This window comes from Giraffa tippelskirchi, chromosome 12 (assembly GCF_054371585.1).
Source record: "Giraffa tippelskirchi isolate mGirTip1 chromosome 12, T2T-mGirTip1v1.2.pri, whole genome shotgun sequence".
Classification (NCBI taxonomy): domain Eukaryota; kingdom Metazoa; phylum Chordata; class Mammalia; order Artiodactyla; family Giraffidae; genus Giraffa; species Giraffa tippelskirchi.
The window spans coordinates 146,189,654-146,208,739 of NC_137286.1; the positions used below are offsets into that span (position 1 = coordinate 146,189,654).

The following is a 19,086-nucleotide window of genomic DNA, read 5'->3' on the forward strand; positions in this document are numbered from 1 at the left end:
TAACACTAGGAGAACTTCTAAGGGGTAGGCACATTTTTCTCAGCGACGTTAAGCTGAGAAGATACTCTTTTCTCATCTAAAGTCAAGAACCGCTATAAAAACGTTCACCCTACTCGTGGCAATAGGGAGGGTTTTATGAGAGGGCATTCACAAAAGATACCCACAATTTTACAGGCAACAAGGCTTGAGCAGAGCACATTCTGTTGGGAACGAGGAACACTTTCAGCGTTTCCCACACTCTGCAGTAACGACATCAACACAAATAGCCTCCATCCGAAATAGAGGTGAGCAAGTCTCTGGAGTCACAGTCGAGTCTCTCTGAACCTTAACGACTCCATTGGGAGCGATCGCAGACGTGCAAGGCCTCTGGAGTTTGAGCGGAGACAGCCCTAAAGGCAGGGGTCGCTCAGATGCTCTTCAGCCTGATGTGATCGGAGGTGGGGGGAGAAACACACTGCACAGCACCCCCCACAGCTCGCTGCCTCGCTCAAAGCTGGGGGGCACCAAGGCCAGCCAGCGTAGGGGGGAATGTCCGGAAGTCTCCAGGGCTTGCTTTCCACATAAGTTGGTTTTTTTTTTTTCATTTGTATACATTTGTATAACTTAAGATAATTGTATTTGTATCAACTCCATGAGTGCTGTTGGTCCTAACAAAAAAAAAAATAGATACATATATATAGGGTTTCCCTGGTAGCTCAGACGGTAAAGAATCTGCCTGCAGTGCAGGAGACCTAGGTTCGTTCGATCCCTGGGTCAGGAAGATCCCCTGGAGAAGGAAATGGCAACCCACTCCAGTATTCTTGCCTGGAGAATCCCATGGACAGAGGAGCCTGGCAGGCTACAATCCATGATTCTCCATGGACAGAGGAGCCTGGCAGGCTACAATCCATGAGGTTGCAAGAGTTGGACACAACCTAGCGATAAAGGTGTGTGTGTGTGTGTGTGTGTGTGTGTGTGTGTGTGTGTGTGTGTGTGTGTGTGTGTGTGTGTGTGTGTGTGTGTAGCTCTGTTGGTAAAGAATCCGCCTGCAATGCAGAAGGTGTGTGTGTGTGTGTGTGTGTGTGTGTGTGTGTAGCTCTGTTGGTAAAGAATCCGCCTGCAATGCAGAAGACCCCGGGTTGATTCCTGGGTCAGGAAGATCTGCTGGAGGAGGGATAGGCTACCCACTCCAGTGTTATTGGGCTTCCCTTGTGGCTCAGCTGGTAAAGAATCCGCCTGCAATGTGGGAGACCTGAGTTTGATCCCTGAGTTGGCAAGATCCCCTGGAGAAGGAAAAGGCTACCCACTCCAGTATTCTGGCCTGGAGAATTCCATGGACTAGGTCCATGGGGTCACAAAGAGCTGGACACGACTGAGCAACTTTTTCCCTTTCATATATATATATTTTACCATTTCCGACTCAACAGGTCACCTTTAGGTGATCTCAAAGACAGCTGGCTGTGTGGCCAGAAGGAATTTGACACTTGCAGGAAAGATGCACTTCCAAAGGCTTGGAGACCTCCGAGGCAGGGCCCCTGAGCCCTGGCTGGCTGGGCTGGCTGACCTCAGGATGAGTCTATGAGCACATTTTAATCTTTAAAAAAGGGGAGCAGAATCAACAGAGCCAAGTTCTTGAACTTGTTGCCCTGTAACCTACTTGTGAGTCAAGCCCTTTGAGTCTCCTACTTAGCACTTAATTATCCTGTAAGAATCCGTCTGCTCTCCTACACCAGCGTTCTTCTACCACGTCTCACCTAAAGATAAAGACCGACTACTGTCTTGATCACTCATTGTCTGTTTTTGTTTGTTACTGTTTCTTCCCTTCTCACCCCAACTAGAATATAAGATCCATGAGAACAGTCTCTTTTTTTTTTTGACAACAGACCAAATTCTAGCACCAAAAATACAAGCGATCAATAAAAATTTGTTAAGTAAGTGAACACGTGAGTCAGTGACTGCATTTTTACAATTGATCTGGCGCTACATACTCCTGCATTAGACTCACTAACTGGAGATCAAGCTCTGCTTTTTCATGTTAAGTGAAGTTTATAGATAAAACTTAGTGACCTGTTAGCAGCAGATCAAAGTCTCACAGTTTAAAAGGCTTCCTGGTCCTGTTGTTCTGAAGGCCTGTGGTTGATTCCATAGCTTGAAAACTGCTAAAGGACACCCTGGTTCTTCAATCTGCGTATCCATGAGCAGCCCTTCTGAAGCAAAGATGTTATCTTTGAATTTCAAATGGAAGCCTGCACTCTGAGTAGAACAGAGGCTGGGGATGAAAGTCAGTTACCGTGGAGGGCTGGAAGGAGTGAAGCTGAAGCTCCAACAGTGGGCTACCTGATACAAAGAGCCAACTCATTGGAAAAGACTCTGATGCTGGGAAAGATTGAAGGCAGAAGGAGAACAGGGCAACAGAGGGTGAGATGGTTGGATGGCATCACCGATTCAATGGACACGAGTTTGAGCAAACTCCAGAAGACGGTGAAGGACAGGAAAGCCTGGTGTGCTGCAGTCGATGGAGTTGCAAAGAACTGGACATGACTTTGCCACTGAACAAGGACAACAGTCGTGGAGGGCAAGCACAGGAAAGTCCTTGAGAACTCCAGGACAGCGAGGCAGTCAATAGTTGTTAATTATACTGTAAGGATCATGCACTTACATTGTAGGAATACCTCCTCAGCTGATAAGCTAATGAAATTCTTGGATGCATGCAATAAAGTTTGTGTTGAGATCTAGAAAGGGGGTCTAACCTCCTCCCCCACCTTTTCTTTTTTTTTTTTCTTTTTTGCTGTGTCAAGGGTAAGGGAAAATTTGAGACCTAAAGCACACGATACCCACTGTGAAATTCTATTTTGCACTAACACTAGAAAGTTGCTTGGATATGGAATACAAAATTATTTATAGTAGAATGAAGTCATAGAACTTTGGTGAATTTCTCAGATTAACAAAATTAGTAGAGTCCAGGGGGAAAAAAGGTCTTACACTCAAAGGGACTTCAAGGCTGCCTGGTGGGAATGTGTTCATTGTGTGCTTGAGAAGACTGAGGTGCAAAGAGAGAGCCACCAGGTCAGGGAGAGACCAGGGCCAGCCCCCGGCCCAGGCCACCATCCCAGAGCTCCAGTCTCCAGAGTAAGCTCTGCACAGACCCCCTGACTCTCCTACACATCCAGGAGAGCAGAGTCATCTCAGAGCACGAAGGCCAACAACAGAGACTCCACAAGCACGTGGATGATGCTGAACTGAACGACGGTAAGCAGGGGTTTCCACTTCTTCATATGATTGACTGGTTTGCTCTCATCACCCGCATTGTGTCATTTTCTCATGGGTCTGGCCCACTTCCTCCACCTCCACTGCAGGCCTCAGCCTTCCTTCTCTCTCTTTCCTTCGGTTAAACACGGACGCCTGACTTTCTGCCATCTGACTGTGGTTGCGAAGGATGTGTGAAGATATCGGGCTTCTATAAAAATTACTGCATTTAGGTGAGTATCTTTTTCCATCTGTAAGACAAGTCAAACACACTGAATTCCAGTTTGAGATTGAGCACAGTCTGAGTATACAACAAAGTTCATGAAGGTATGTTTGAGAAGAGATGGGTGGGGTGTGGTGTGTGTGTGTGTGTGTGTGTGTTTGAACACACGCACACACATGCAAGTTTGACACATTTAGTGTCTGGCTTCTGTTCTAGAGCAAGAGGATAAATAAAACGGTGACAAGATCAGACCTGATTAACTTCTCTGTCCTACTTGAATCAGGAAACGAGGGTGCAGTCTCCCATCCTCTCCACCTTTTGCATTTAGTAATGAAAGGCAGTCTCTCCAACAGGTCTTATCAGGTAGATAATGATCCAGCTCTAGTTGGAACAGTTTTAAGTTCACTAAAATGTTCCACTTCAGAGAATAACCACTGAATTAGTAACTTGTACATATTCACTGACATTGTTTCTTCTTGGGTCTAAAACTCCTAACAGTGAAACAATAATTACCCCAAAGGGAAGAGCATTTTTCTTGCTCTATTCCACCAAGAATTCTTTGTTCAGACTAAATTTAAAGACTTCTATGTGTCAGAAACCCTAAAGGATGGGAGCTAGAAAATGGAGATTAATAAATCATGTTCTCCACTGAACCAGGAGCTCAAATTCCCTACTCAGCCAGCCTAGAGGAGGCGCCTAACATAAGAAGCTAATTACCACACCACGAGATATGCTGTGGTAAGACTATACACACAGTCTTGCATATAGTTCACCTATACAACAGGTCAGAGAAAGGAATGATTAATTTAGGGAAGGTTCTTTGATTTGGATCTTGCAGAACTGGGTGGAGTAAGCCAGACAGAAGATGAGAAAACCAGTCTACAAAGAGAGGGCAGTCTTTATAATGGCAGGGAGGATGAAATGGTATGATGTGTACTAAAAATGACAAGTTTTGACAGGACAGTTTGGCAGGACAGAAGTGTAGACAGTAAATATTTCCTAGTCTCAACTGGAGACTAACTTCCTAGCTGTTCATACTTGTGGAACTCTTCCATAGATGAGCATCCTCATGAGAGTGAGGATATGGTAGCCAGCCCTACACGGTCAGGAGTTACATACGTTAGAGGGTAGGCAGAACTTTCACAACAAAACCTGTCGACTATTCTATGGCCTAAGTGACACGAAAGTTTCTTTCTGTTTCATGTAAGAGGCTGGGATTAGGCAAACCAGGCTGTCAAACCACACAGCAAGACATGGCTGTAAGGAGAGAGAGCGATCTCCATTCTGACTGAGCAGGTATAGACCCAGGAAGAAAGGAGAAATGGATTCCAGGCAAAAAACTAACCATTTGTAACACTCCAACCTATTAAAGTCACAACACTTCCAAACCAGGTCATCTGTCATCTGGGAAATATGTATTCATGATCCTTTGGCAAAGTCAAGGAAAGTACCATATTGCTCCTCACTCGATGTATTAGCTCTGTGATATAAATAATTCACTTAAATCTTCTTGCCTCTATTGTGAAAATCTCCTTATTAGCTGAATGGGTGGATTTGGTTTTTTGTCACAGTTTGTCTCCCTCAAATTTTCTGTGGTCTCTGATGTTGTAAAAACTACCATGTTCGTGAAACTCCCCCACCCAACCCCGGGAACTCCTTGAGTGCTGGATTAACTCCCTTCAAGTTCAGCCCCCACCTCTCCGTGCCCTGTCTGGTTCTTCCTCTCCTTTCAGCCTTGCGTGTTTGGCTTTTGTCCCTGACCCATCTTCCTAGAAGACATTTGTCTTCTCTTTAGTACTCTCCCTCTACTTCATCATCAAGTATCAGCTCTGATGCTGTGTCTTTAGATGCATAACCCCAATCTCTTGCAGATTTCACTAAGAGCTGAAACTCCAGGAGTGCAGCAATGAGTTGATGCTATCCCCTCCTCCAATTCTTTCTCCATCTCCTCATTGGGTATCTATTCTGTAGTCACTGGAACTTAACATCTGAATCTCTGACTCCCTCTATTTATTTGCTCTCATCACCAAACTTTTTTTTAACAAGTTCCACCATCTTTTCTTTTCAAATAAGTCCTAAGTCAATCAACTTGAATCTCCTCTGGTTGTTTCTCCTCTTGCCCAACACCCTGTTCCCCATCACGTCTAGTCTCCAATCTGTTTTTTTTTTTTTTTTTTTTGCCATTAATCAGGACTTGTTTAGTTAAACTCACTAATTTCAGACTCATCTCTTTAATTCCCACTAGTCCCGTCAATCTATTCCATTTAACATGCTAATAGAGTAATTTTTCATCCTTCCTTGCAATTCTTTTGTCTGGGGGATGGAGCTATATGTGCAGATATTCAAATATATACTGTCTATTAATAGCTTATTTTTGTCTTAGCTGATTTTTATTTTATTTTTAACTAGTCTGCTTTGACTGTATACTCTTAAGGCCTCGTGTCACAAACTGGCCCCACCACCGACTCTTCCCTTTCTCCCAACTTCTCGGTCTAACCCATCAGCTGGTCCTGCCATTTCTCCTGCCCTCCTCAACTACACTGCTCTAACTCCAGCCATGTTTGCATTTTTTGTAAATGACTATGATAACCTACTAACTGCTCGCCATGCTGAGACCGCTACAGTCTAAAGCCTCTCCCGTTTCTATTTCAATATCCAATTTCCTGTTACATATCCATCCAGCGTTTACTTTTGGAAGCCCGTGCTCCAGTGTGTCTGTCTTTACTGCCCCACACTTCCGCCTGGTTCCCACCCAGGCCTGGGTGCCCGTCTCCCCATTGCCCAGAGCACCCTCCTCCGTTCCGGGTGCGCAGGCTCCTTTGTGTCCCGTTGGTCTCAGCTGCGATGGCCCTCCGTCCAGAGGTCTGCCCGGGACCCTCCCACAGCAGCACTCCCCGGCCCGGGCGTCCTTCATGACACGACCCCTCCTTTTTCTCCAGTGTCCTGGTCATGCCCTCAAACTGCACTGTGCTCTACATTGTCAGCTTTCACGGGCCTTCCCTTAAGAATGCCTTCCTGACAAGCGGACCCATTCTCGCTCATGGCTCTTGGGCCTGGAACTGTGTCAGGTAGATGGCAGTCGATCAGTTCATTTCAGTTCAGTCACTCAGTTGTGTCCGACTCTCTGTGACCCCATGGACTGCAGCACGCCAGGCCTCCCTGTCCATCACCAACTCCTGGAGTTTACTCAAACTCATGTCCATCGAGTCGATGATGCCATCCAACCATCTCATCCTCTGTCGTCCCCTTCTCCTCCTGCCCCCAATCTTTCCCAGCATCAGGGTCTTTTCAAATGAGTCACCTCTTCACATCAGGTGGCCAAAGTATTGGAGTTTCAGCTTCAACATCAGTCCTTCCAGTGAACACCCAGGACTGATTTCCTTTAGGATGGACTGGCTGGATCTCCTTGCAGTCAAAGGGACTCTCAAGAGTCTTCTACTGGAAAAAACCATAGCCTTGACTAGACGGACCTTTGTTGGCAAAGTAATGTCTCTGCTTTTTAATATGCTGCCTAGGTTGGTTATAACTTTTCTTTCAAGAAGCAAAGCATCTTTTAATTTCTTGGCTGCAGTCACCATCTGCAGTGATTTTGGAGCCCCCCAAAATAAAGTCTGTCACTGTTCCTACTGTTTCCCCATCTATTTGCCATGAAGTGATGGAACCAGATGCCATGATCTTAGTTTTCTGAATGTTGAGTTTTAAGCCAACTTTTTCACTCTCCTCCTTCACTTTCATCAGGAGGCTCTTTAGTTCTTCTTCATTTTCTGCCCTAAGATTCTTCTTATTGATATTTCTCCCAGCAATCTTGATTCCAGCTTGTGCTTCATCCAGCCTAATAAATAAATGTGCCTAATAAATAAAGCTATAAGCACAACCTCTTCCTGAATTTGAAGGCGGAAGCTGAAACCTCTGGGGAATCACATTTAACACCCAGATTTTCTCCTCTTTCTGAATTATAACTACGCGTTTTAACAGTGCTAGGAGGGCCGCCAGATCAGACCAGAGAGGACTAGCAGTTTGTTGGCGATTCAGGAATGAAAGAAAAAGCAGCTGAGGAACAAAAGCAAAGAGAGAGTCACTGTAACACGAGAAGAAAAACTGCCCTTCATTGTACCCGACTGGACAGGAGCCAAGAGAAGCATTAAATGAGCAGGAGACCAGAAAAAACGGTCAAAACGCGGTAAACCCAGATAAGAGTCGAGTGAAAGGCTCTGGTAGTGAGAACCAAGACTTGTAAGTGATTTTTTTTTTTCAAGAAAAAATAGAGTTACCTCTGTTTTGTTTGCAATGTTTGTTCCTCGGAGGCATTTCCATTAGGCTAAGGCACTGATTCAGGACAGCGTTTGTCAAAGGCCGGGTAGACTATTATTGTTTCTTCTTGTTATTACTTGAAGGCAAATATGTGGTATTTTTCATCTAAAAATGTGACCCCATTACGGGCCAAAAGTAGGGAGCAGAACCAACAGAGCAAAGCCCGTTAACTTGATGCACTTTAACTTCTTTATGATTAAAGTCTTTTGAGTCTCCTACTTAGCCCTTACCTTAATTATTATATATGCCTCTTAAGTTCAATTTAGTATCTTCTTTGTTGAAAGCAAAGCTATCATAGGGTATTAGTGAGCCTTCAAAAACAACAGTCCTTCTAATTTCACTAAAAACTCATAGTACAAGAAAATTACTTAATGAGAGAGGTAAGTGGACTATGAGCAACAACAACAACAAATCGTTCTCGTTCTCCTTGAAATAGTTTCTATAAGACAAAAATGAAAACGTGTTGCAATAAATGTCTGGATAATAGATGGAATTTTTTTTTAATAGGTGGAATCTTGCAGGTAAGTGCTGTTGACTCTCCTTTCACAAGCAAATTGCATCTTTCTACTCCCACACCAGTCCTGACCCTCATCATTTCAGTTCAGTCGCTCAGTTGTGTCCAACTCTTTGCAACCCAATGGACTGCCAGGCCTCCCTGTCCACCACCAACTCCCAGTTTACTCAAACTCATGTCCATCGAGTCAGTGATGCCATCCAACCATCTCATCCTCTGTCATCCCCTTCTCCTTCCACCTTCAATCTTTCCCGGCATCAGGGTCTTTTCCAGTGAACCTGTTCTTTGCATCAGGTGGCCAAAGTATTGGAGCTTCAGCTTCAGCATTAGTCCTTCCAATGAATCTTCAGGACTGATTTCCCTTAGGATGGACTGGTTGGATCTCCTTGCAGTCCAAGGGACTTTCAAGAGTCTTCTCCAACACCACACTTCAAAACCATCAATTCTTTGGCGTTCAGTTTTCTTTATAGCCCAACTTTCACATCCATACGACTACTGGAAAAACCATAGCCTTGACTATATGGACCTTTGTTGGCAAAGTAATGTCTCTGCTGTCTAGGTTTGTCATAGCCTTTCTTCCAAGGAGCAAGAATCTTTTAATTTCATGGCTGCAGTCACCATCTGCAGTGATTTTGGAGCCCCCCAAAATATGCGCATTAAATAGTTTCCTACTTCTGTGACTCAGTTCTCACCCATCATCACACATAAATTCATGATAACGGTAACTGTTTTTATTCCGAAACAATTCCCTCTCATGGTGATCATTCCCTCATCAGATTTCTTTGAGCGCTTCTCATATGTCTAATTTGCTATGGATGTATAGGCTTTCTTCCAGCAATTTTTGTATTTCCTTCTACATTGTCACTGAAGTCTCCTATGCTACAGGTTACTTAGCACAAAACCCGGGACATGGTATAAAAACACACAAAATTGTAAACACATGATGGGAAAGATAATCTTACTGGCTGGATGTTGTCTAGAAATTAATATTAATATAATGACATGAAAACCTAAGAAACAGATTGCTTGTTTTTTTTTTTTTCAAACAGTCATAAGTCATAAGTAAGTACTAACAAAGAAACCAGGGATCCAAGCCCAGAGGAGACATGGATTCTTCTCTGAGGATCCATTAAGACTAGTGTGGAACCACCCACATTCTGGAGAGACAAAATGATCGATGATCACGTTGGAAATACAAATGTTACAGGAGTGCTGCTGAAGAAGTCCCCTGCCTTTCCAGAGACGCACGGAAGGTTTCACAGACAGGTAACAACCGGACCTGGTCTCAAGGACTGAAACCATTACAGGCCAAAGGGAGAAGGTTTACCCAGCTATTCTGGACCGATAGAAAAATAAGTGAAGTCAAAGGCCCACCATGAAGTTTGAGGTGAATTTGGAGCAAGAAGCATAACTGGTTATTGGGTCAGAACGTATAGAAGATTCTTCCAACTTTAACCCCTCGTTATAAATTGTTGCTTTTTCTTAACTTTTCATTTAGGGAAAGATTTAAAGTAAATTTGAAGTTATACATGCACACACACATACATATATATATATATTTTTCTTTTACATGTAAGCAAATGTATGTATGCCAAACATGGAAAAAGTTCATATTTAAGATCAAAGAATTCTAAGAACATTAATTTTATGATGATTTCCTTCCCTAAAAAGGAAAAAAAAATATAAGTGTGTGTACAATCTAGACAGATTCCAATTTTTTCATCTGTAATCATGTAATCAAGCCTGTACATTCAAGCACTGTTTCCTCACTTTGGTTTTGCTCTTGAGAAATCCAAAGCCTTTCTGATTCCTGATTCTTTGAATGTCACTTCCCCCCTGCATCTGGAAGATTTTCTAATCTTCCTCTCATCGTTAATGATTTGAAATTTCCCAATAAGACACCTAGGGTTCAAGTTATTTTCATCATTTCCAGGAAAATTTTGTCAATTATTTCATGGTTATTTCTTCCCTCTTTCCTCTGCCTCTTTTTCTGAGTCATCCAGTCTTTTCATGTAGAAGGAAATAGACTCTGAATTTGACAAACTAAACGTTTATACATATACTAATATAATATTTACAAAATGCAATATAAACTTACATAATTTATAAATGTCATATTTATAATGTATATATTTATAAGAATCATTTTTGTGATATACTAAATCTTTAGAATCTATATACATATATTTTACAAGGTGAGTATATTTTCAAATAATACTAGCATTTTTTATATCATCAAATAAGTAAAATGTTTTTCCTATGACATTTTACTTCAGATCATTTACAAATTGTGTGCGTGAGTGCTAAGTCGCTGCAGTCGTGTCCAACTCTTTGCGACCCCATGGACTGTGTAACAACTGGCCTGACAGGCTCCTCTATCCATGAGATTCTCCAGGCAAGCATACTGGAGTGGGCTGCCATTTCCTCTTCCAGAGGAGCTTCCCAACCCAGGGAGTGAACCTGGGTCTTCTGTGTCTCCTGCACTGCAGGTGGATTCTTTACCCAATGAGCCAAGGGGGATTTCCCTCAATTGTAAATCATGAAGCATAATTTTGTTAAGCATATGTGAACGCCGTTCCCATATAATAAATATTTTCTATTGGTTGTGTGACCAGTGGTAAAATACCACAAAACCAATCCATTAAAATAACCATTGTGACTTTAAGTCTAATTTTAAGACATGCACACTTGGGAACAAATTGTTTCAGCCTTCTGTTTAAAAAGCACAAGTTAGTATGTATAACTTTGGACATTCTCTCACCTAAGAAGACTCAGGGTTTTTAATCTGACATTAATGATGAACACTTTAGGAAGTACTCAAACTTCAGGAAATCGTACGCACAATCCAGTGCATATATACACTTAGATACACATATAAGTGTATACACATATACACATATATACATATATACACAGTCCTTGCAGGGCTGCAAGGACCTGGCTTTCATCAGATTTCAAAGCGCTGTGTCCCTAAGCCTTACTGTCCACCGAAATGCACTGTGACCTTTCCCAGCACCTGCTTGCTAATGAGGCCCCTTCCTTGCCTCTGGTGTGTCTTTCCTCCCCTCATTATCTCCTCCACTAACTCCCACTGAAGAAGAGAGGTTTACTCTACTCCAAGCCTAACCACCAAAAAGTTCCTTTAATTTTCCATGATCTGTCATGAGAATTAGATCAATGAGGCCTAAAGACCATACAGGACAAAGGCCCTGGTAGCTGAACAGATGGAACCTATTTGGTTTTAATTTACCCCAAAAAAATTGTTTCAAGATATGCAATAACCTCTGGGATCTCCAATGAACAACTTTCCTTCTCTTGCTTCTAAAAGGAATGCGTGTATTTTCTTGAAAGAATGACACAGGGATGAGGGAGTCAGTTACATAAACACAAGATAAGCATGAGTCCCACACACAAGAAAATTAGACACACACCAGAGTCATCTCTGGAGACCAAACCAGTCCCTCCTAAAGGAAGTCAACCCTGAATATTCATTGGAAGGACTGGTGCTGAAACTGAGGCTCCAATACTTTGGCCACCTGATGCGAAGAGCCAACTCACTGGAAAAGACCCTGATGCTGGGAAAGATTGAGGGCAGGAGGAGAAGGGGAAGACAGGATGAAATGGTTGGATGGCAGCACCGACTCAATGGACATGAGTTTGTGCAAACTCCGGGAGATGGTGAAGGACAGGGAGGTATGTCGTGCTGCAGTCCATGGGGTCACAAAGACCGAGCGACTGAACAATAAGAGTTATTTCAGAAATTTAATAGGAGCTGTGATTTAGAATGCCAGAGAGTCAAAAGCTACCACTTATGAGTACGGTACTCAGCAAATAGAATCACAGAGAGTATTTTAATGTATGACTATTTAAGGAAACTGGCTACTTTCTTCTGAATCTTGAATTTGGAGAACTCATTTTTTATGCATTCATTTATCAGTTCATACCCGCAGTTTAGCATCATAAATTAAACCTCAAAGAAGCAGTGATCAATATGTCAACTAGGAACAGCAGTTAGAAGAGGCCTTTAAATTATTTCTTCTTGAAGGAATGTCAAGCACCAAAACGGTTCTCATTCTTTATCACTGAGGTAAATAAAATTAAACCAAACAGAGGCATTAACGGAGCTGCTGCGTGTTTTCAGCCTGCACTTTGCCCCTGTGACTGATGGAGAGGGTGGTTTCTGACAGCAGGGAGGTCTCCCCAGGATTCCCGGAGCTGCTCAGATGGGAAGTCTCTGTATCCTGCACGGCTCCATCTGACGTCCTCAGGCTGGGTGCTTCTCTCACGGCTGCTGGTTCCCTGTCTTCTTCCTCCATTATACTGTATTATTACTATTAGTATATTATTGTTACAGCTATCACCGCTACTTAATACCAGCTTCTTTTTCTTAAATGCCTAGCAGGGGACTTCCCTGGTGGCACAGTGGATAGGAATCCAAGTGCCAAAGCAGAGGAAACAGGTTTGATCCCCGGCCCGGGAAGATTCCACCTGTCACGGTGCAACTAAGCCCATGGGCCACGACTAGCGAGCCTGTGTGCGGCAACTACCGAAGCCCGCGCCCGAGAGTCCGCACCCTGGAGCTGGTGCTCCTCAACAGGAGACGCCACTGCAGCGAGAAGCCCTGCGCCAGCGAGAGAGCAGAGCAACCCCGCTCACGGCAAGCAGAGAGAGCCCACGCGCGGCAGCCAAGACCCAGCGCACCCATAAATCAGTCAGTAAATGGGACACGACTTAGTGACTGGAAAACAACAAATACATGAATAAACAATTTTCTAAATGCCTGTTAGCTGTGATACAGTGCCGGCTTCCTTACATAATTAAAAATAATTAATTCTCACAGTAGCTTTGGGAGTAAGTTTACTTTGCAGATGATTCACAGGGTCCCAGGAAGGTAAAGATACTGACTATAGACACACAGACAGAAGGCAATAAAACTGCAGCTCAGATTTATTATGATTTTAGAGACTTGACTTTTCTATTATACGAGGCATGAGACTCCTTTCAAAATAGGATCTTTATTGATAGTCAGTTGCCTAAACAAATCAGCTAAGGAATCTCTTCCATTCCTTCACCTGAAAATCGATACAAATAAATCTGAGACAAACCACTCCCAGCTGGCATGGACAAACAGGAAGTACTCGATAAACCCAAGTGCTTATAGAGGAGAAGAAAAAACCCGACTAATCTTGCAAGAAATATGAGGTTTCATCTTTTAGATACAGCTGATAATTCTCTTTCAGGAACAAACAAATTATTAAGTTTTCTGAAGATCTCACAAAGGCAAAGAACAAGACCTCTGTGTTTTCTTTCCTTAAAGAAAAAAAAAAAATGAAGTATTGGACAAGATTTCACAGATGAGGTTTCAGACTAGCATCTATTCTTTCTGGCGGAGCCTGCGGTAGGGTTGCTCCACTAAGGGAAATTACCAACCGTTTATCATCACCTACTTCCTGCTTGCCGGGGCTCACAATCCAGCTGACAGTCTCCGCCATCTGTTCTCAGATCATAGTCAGGGACAATAAATTCCTCCGAACAACAAAGCAACACTCTTTGTGTTTATTGTTTCTGCCATTACCACATACCAACCTCGTAAACACACTGTATGGTGTTTCATTAATTTAATCACTCATTGCACAAAATCCTTCCTGTTGGGGAAAAATGATCAGTTCTTGGAAATCTCACACAAAGTACATATTTCATGACTTTTGACCGTATGTTTAGCTCTGGAACGTTTGCATACTATGGAGACAGGATTCAGACATAGTCCTCAGACACAGCTAATGGGAACACGAGCTCTGGAAGAATGACTGTTGCCTCTGCAGGTGACAAAATGTAGTCAAGCCATCACATCTGTTCTACACTCACTGAATCAGAAAGGCTGTGTGTGAAGGAAGCAAGAAGGGACATAAAAGGGACTTCCAGGCCTCTGAAAATGAAACTGTCCTGCCCGGAGCGAGTGCTGCAAGAGAACAGCTGGTTTGAATCTGCAGCCACGTGGAATCTTAATTTCACTTTACTCGTTTGTAAACTGGGCCCGACCACCATCCTACAAGCTTCCCAGTGTGGTTATTAAGAGAGTAAAGCTCTACGAGATGTGGTCTTACATCTCCTCTACCAGTGAGCATCCCGGTGGTTCACCTGGTGACAGACATAAGCATATGAAGTTTGAGTGTCACAGGGGTCCTCAATTTCCATGGCTCCAAGCACGGAATGGCTTTCCTGGTGGCTCAGATGGTAAAGAGCCTTCCCGCAGTGCGGGAGACCCAGGTTCGATCCCTGGATTGGGAAGATCCCCTGGAGAAGGAAGTGGCAACCCACTCCAGTATTCTTGCCTGGAGAATCCCATGGACGGAGGAGCCTGGCAGGCTACAGTCCATGGGGTCGCAAAGAGTCAGACACGACTGAGTGACTTCACTTCAAGCACTGAATGCAATGGCTCCAATATGCTCCAAGAATACCAGTACGTTACGGGTATACTTTCAGATGTTTTGTTGGTTACTTAATTAGACAATTGAATTTGTCTAGTTATGAGAGGTAGGTAATTTAACTTCTATTTTAAGACTATCTTTTCAGAACGGAATCACTGAGAGATCATGCCTTTATCCAGGGTTCTCCCAAATATATTTTCTGCCAGAATTGAGTTTATAAAATGCATTAGTTCAAACAGCATAAAACACAGGGGGATACGTGAAGTCTATATTCCTCTCTTCTGTATCTCCAGGGCCTGCACAATAAGATGCGTTGAGTAAATGATTGAATGAATGATTGAACGGTTTATAAAGAGTTCCTTGCTTGCTCGAATAAGAGACTTTATTCCCAGAGGCTTGTTGAATTAAGCCACCATACTCCACCCATCAGGGACTGTGCCCACAGAAAGTGGGTGTGTCATAAACACTCTCCTTTCCTCTCTCATAGTGACACTACCCAAGAGCTTCTAAAAGCTGAGTGTCAGTGGTCAGCCACTATCAACAGATACACATTTCAGCTGAGAAATTTAAAGAGTCTTAATAGAAATTATTCTATCTAGTAAATTAGTGGCCCTTATCACTGAAGGCAAGTTTGAGTCTCTTACTAGATTCAACATGACATGGGATAACACAGAAATACAGGATCTGAAGGAGTTGGGAAAGATGACCATGACAGCCTTAGACTCTGGAACAATAAAGGAAAGTCCTTCATAAATGAACCAGTGGAGTATGCTTGGAAAAGGAAGACAGGCTCCAAATAACTGGGCATGGAAAAGGGTCCCGAGAGGATGGTCTGGACACAAGTGGGAGAGAAAGGCATCATCAAAGAACAACTTTGCCCATTATACTGTTTTGATGAAGGCTGTTTTGATATTTGGGCTTCCCAGGTGGCATTAGTGGTAAAGACCCCACCTGCCAATGCAGGAGATGCAAGAAATGTGGGTTCAGTCCCTGAGTCTGCAAGATCCCCTGGAGCAGGAAATGGCAATCCATGTCAGTATTCTTGCTTGGAAAATCTCATGGACAATGGAGCCTGGCAGGTCACAGTCAGTGGGGTTGCCAAGAGTTGGACAAGATTAAGCATGCATGCACTTTTTGGTATTTATAAATCTGTTATTTGTGAGTGGGAAAGGGAAAACAACGTTAGTAAATTTTCCCTGAACAATTTCTGGCAAGTAGTCTTAGGATTTTTAATTTCTACATCTGCATAATTTTGGCTGCTGCGTAAAAAGAAACATCCTTTTGAGTTTTGTTTTTTCCTGAATGGGGCATACTTGGCACCATGTCCATGGCATTCTGCATGTGCATAAAACTGAATCAATTCTATTTTCTAGGAGTAATGAAAAAAGAGAAAAGAGAGCCAAATCTTTAAATGCAGTGAGAGCATGTGAACCTCCATAAATGGCAAGAGCACAGCTTGATGTCATTTTAAGAAATAGATTAAGTATTTAAAAATGTTGAAATGATCAACTTAATCAAAGGCTAAGGCACATTTCTGCCTCAAATAATTTAATTACAATCCATTTTAATTGAAAATTTGTCTAAAATCTTCAGGACAGAAAATAGCAAACAGGTTACTGCCAAGATATTTTGGACCATGATTTTTGTTCCTGGTTTTTCTCATTTTTTTTTAAATTTTTTGTGGTAGTATATATGGTGAATTCTCAAGAAGTCAAGAATCAAATGTCAATTTGTGAATTATTCACATTGTTGTTCATCTCTTGTTCATGTCTTTCCTTTTTCTGCTTTTTAACATTTTCATGACTATTGGCTCACTAGGAGTGTTTAGAAAAATCAAGATGAAGATGAATTTACATGCACTATTTTTATCAACATTAAAATTTTGGTTACATTTCAAGGTTATAAGAGAAGCCGAACACAAATTCCAGCTGTCTGGATTTTGGTAGCTTTTCACTAAATAGCAACTAAAATACTTTGTACTATAATCTGTTTATTTAGGGAAATAATTTCTTAAACATTTTGTGATTTTTACAAGTGCAGTTGAATCAATGACATATTTAGTTAAGTTTTTGAAAGTTGTAAACTTCATTTTATGAATGTGCTTTAATATTCAAATAATTATGAATGGCTCTTGAGGGTAAGTGATCTCTCCAAGATTCCCTGGTGGCTCACTGATCAAGAATCTGCCTGCTAATGCAGGAGCTGTGGGTTTGATCTCTGGGTCAGGAAGATCCCCTGGAGAAGGAAATGATAACCCACTCCAGTACTTTTGCCTAGAGAATTCCATGGACAGAGGTGCCTGGCGGGCTACAGTCCATGGCCTCGCAAACAAGCCTGACAAGACTTAGCGACTAAACAACAACAGCAAGATAGAAAATAACTGGTATTTGCCCTCTAAACATTAAATTAATGATATTAGAGTACATTTACTACTGCTTCATCCACAATATTTAATATAAACTTATCCGAATTCTGTGTAATTAGACCGCAATTCTGAAATGAAACGTTAAAGTATAATATTTCCAAAACACAATTCATGTGTAATTAGATACTGATTGAGGGGGTAGATATCTGGTAAACCAGTTTTTTCTCTGATTGCCTGATTTTTGAGATTCCCGAGGCAGTGATTATACGCTGTGATTGGGCTTTCAATACTGCTAAAACTTGTAACATCAGGCAGGATGACCAAACAGATGACATATTTAGACTAGCTGCGTCATTCGCATCTCAGTTGACAGAGGTAACTGGAGGCTCTGAGTTACTTCTGCTTCTCTCAGTTAACGGGCTAATACTCCTTAGTTTTTACTTGAATGAAGTTAAATTTCCTTTTTAGTCCTGTTCTCTGCTGGCAAAGATGACACTGGAGATACATCAAGACTGTAATTATAATAGTCGCAAGCACTGTTTTGACAAATATTCTTATCATGAAAAATACTAACCATTGGATAGTTTGAAAATGTTTAATCTTTGTCCTGAAAAGATAAATGAGATGATTCAAAAATCTGAACTGAACTGGTAACAACTCCACAAAATTAATATCGGTGAAGTTCTGACTTTTAAGGTCAGAACTTTATTTGTATCATTTCTTCTAAGAAACAGAACTATGAGTTCATTAACCTTTCAATTTCCAAAATATTTCAGAGTTGCTTAGGATAAAACAGTGTGATGCATGACATTCAGGATAATTCTTATATTGTGTGGGCATGATATTGCCATAAATATCATGTACTGAGTAAGTTTGTTCATTGCTTGAAGGAAAATAAAGTTGCTTGAATTACAGATTATTAATTCTACAATGTGGCTCAGATAGTGAAGAATCTGTCTGTAGTGCAGGAGACCTGGGTTTGAGTCCTGGGTGGGGAAGATCCCCTGGAGGAGGACATAGCAACCCACCCCAGTATTCTTGCCTGGAGAATCCCATGGACAGAGGAGCCTGGTGGGCTACAGTCCATGGGGTCACAAAGAATTGGATATGACTGAGCCACTAATCACAGCACAATTATATAATGAATAAAACCATCTTCATTTCTTTAATCATAAAAACAAAAAAAAATGTCTCATTGGTTTACAACTGAATATTTTGTATATTTGGTGACATCAAAAAAAAAAAAGATTTTGAACAGAAGGAAAAATACTGTTTAAAATAGGTGGAGTCTTTCTCAGAGGTTAGGAGCAAACCTCAACCATCCCTCACTCCATTCTTTATCCATTCACACACCTATCTCTTGTGAGTTTCTCTGAGCTGTCTTTCGGTAGGAGTGAATGGGTATCACCTTGAACCAGCATATGAGTAAGAACAGACTGTCTGTGACTTGTCACAGTGAGTACTGAGATGAGCCAAGTACCTTCTTCTCGTGTAGTTGTGATAAGTCCCCTGCTCCACCTCAGACCCCAGCTTCCTCCACCTTCGTCTGTAACGTGGAAAGTCCGTCTATTAGCTGTGGTTGACAGATAGACTAGGAAGTCATAAGATATGAGTGACTATTTTCTAAGTACAGTATGATAAAACTGTTATCAACTCAATTATAAAATTTATAAAGACTATTTATTATAAAGCTAATTGACAGAAAGAATATATAAATGTGAAACTGAGAAGCCATAAAGAGGAGAGGTGGCATTAGTGGTAAAGAACCCGCCTGCCAATGCGGGAGATATATACTTGGGTCCGATCCCTCGGTCAAGAAGACCCCTTGGAGAAGGAAATGACAACCTAATCCAGCGTTCTTGCCTGGGAAATCCCAAGGACAGAGGAGCCTGGCTGGCTCCAGACCACAGAGTCGCAAGGAGTTGGATATGGCTGAGTGTCTGGGCACAAAAAGGAGAGGGACCATCACTGGGTCAAATGTCTAATGGGACGAACAAGAATAACACTGAATTCCCAAGAG

General features: G+C 42.1%; 1 protein-coding gene across 1 annotated transcript in view; it reads right to left on the reverse strand.

Moving 5' to 3' along the window:
- NALF1 (NALCN channel auxiliary factor 1) overlaps window positions 1-19,086 on the reverse strand; it is a 588,087-nt gene that overhangs the window by 322,806 nt on the left and 246,195 nt on the right. The gene's annotated exons all lie outside the window — the stretch shown is intronic.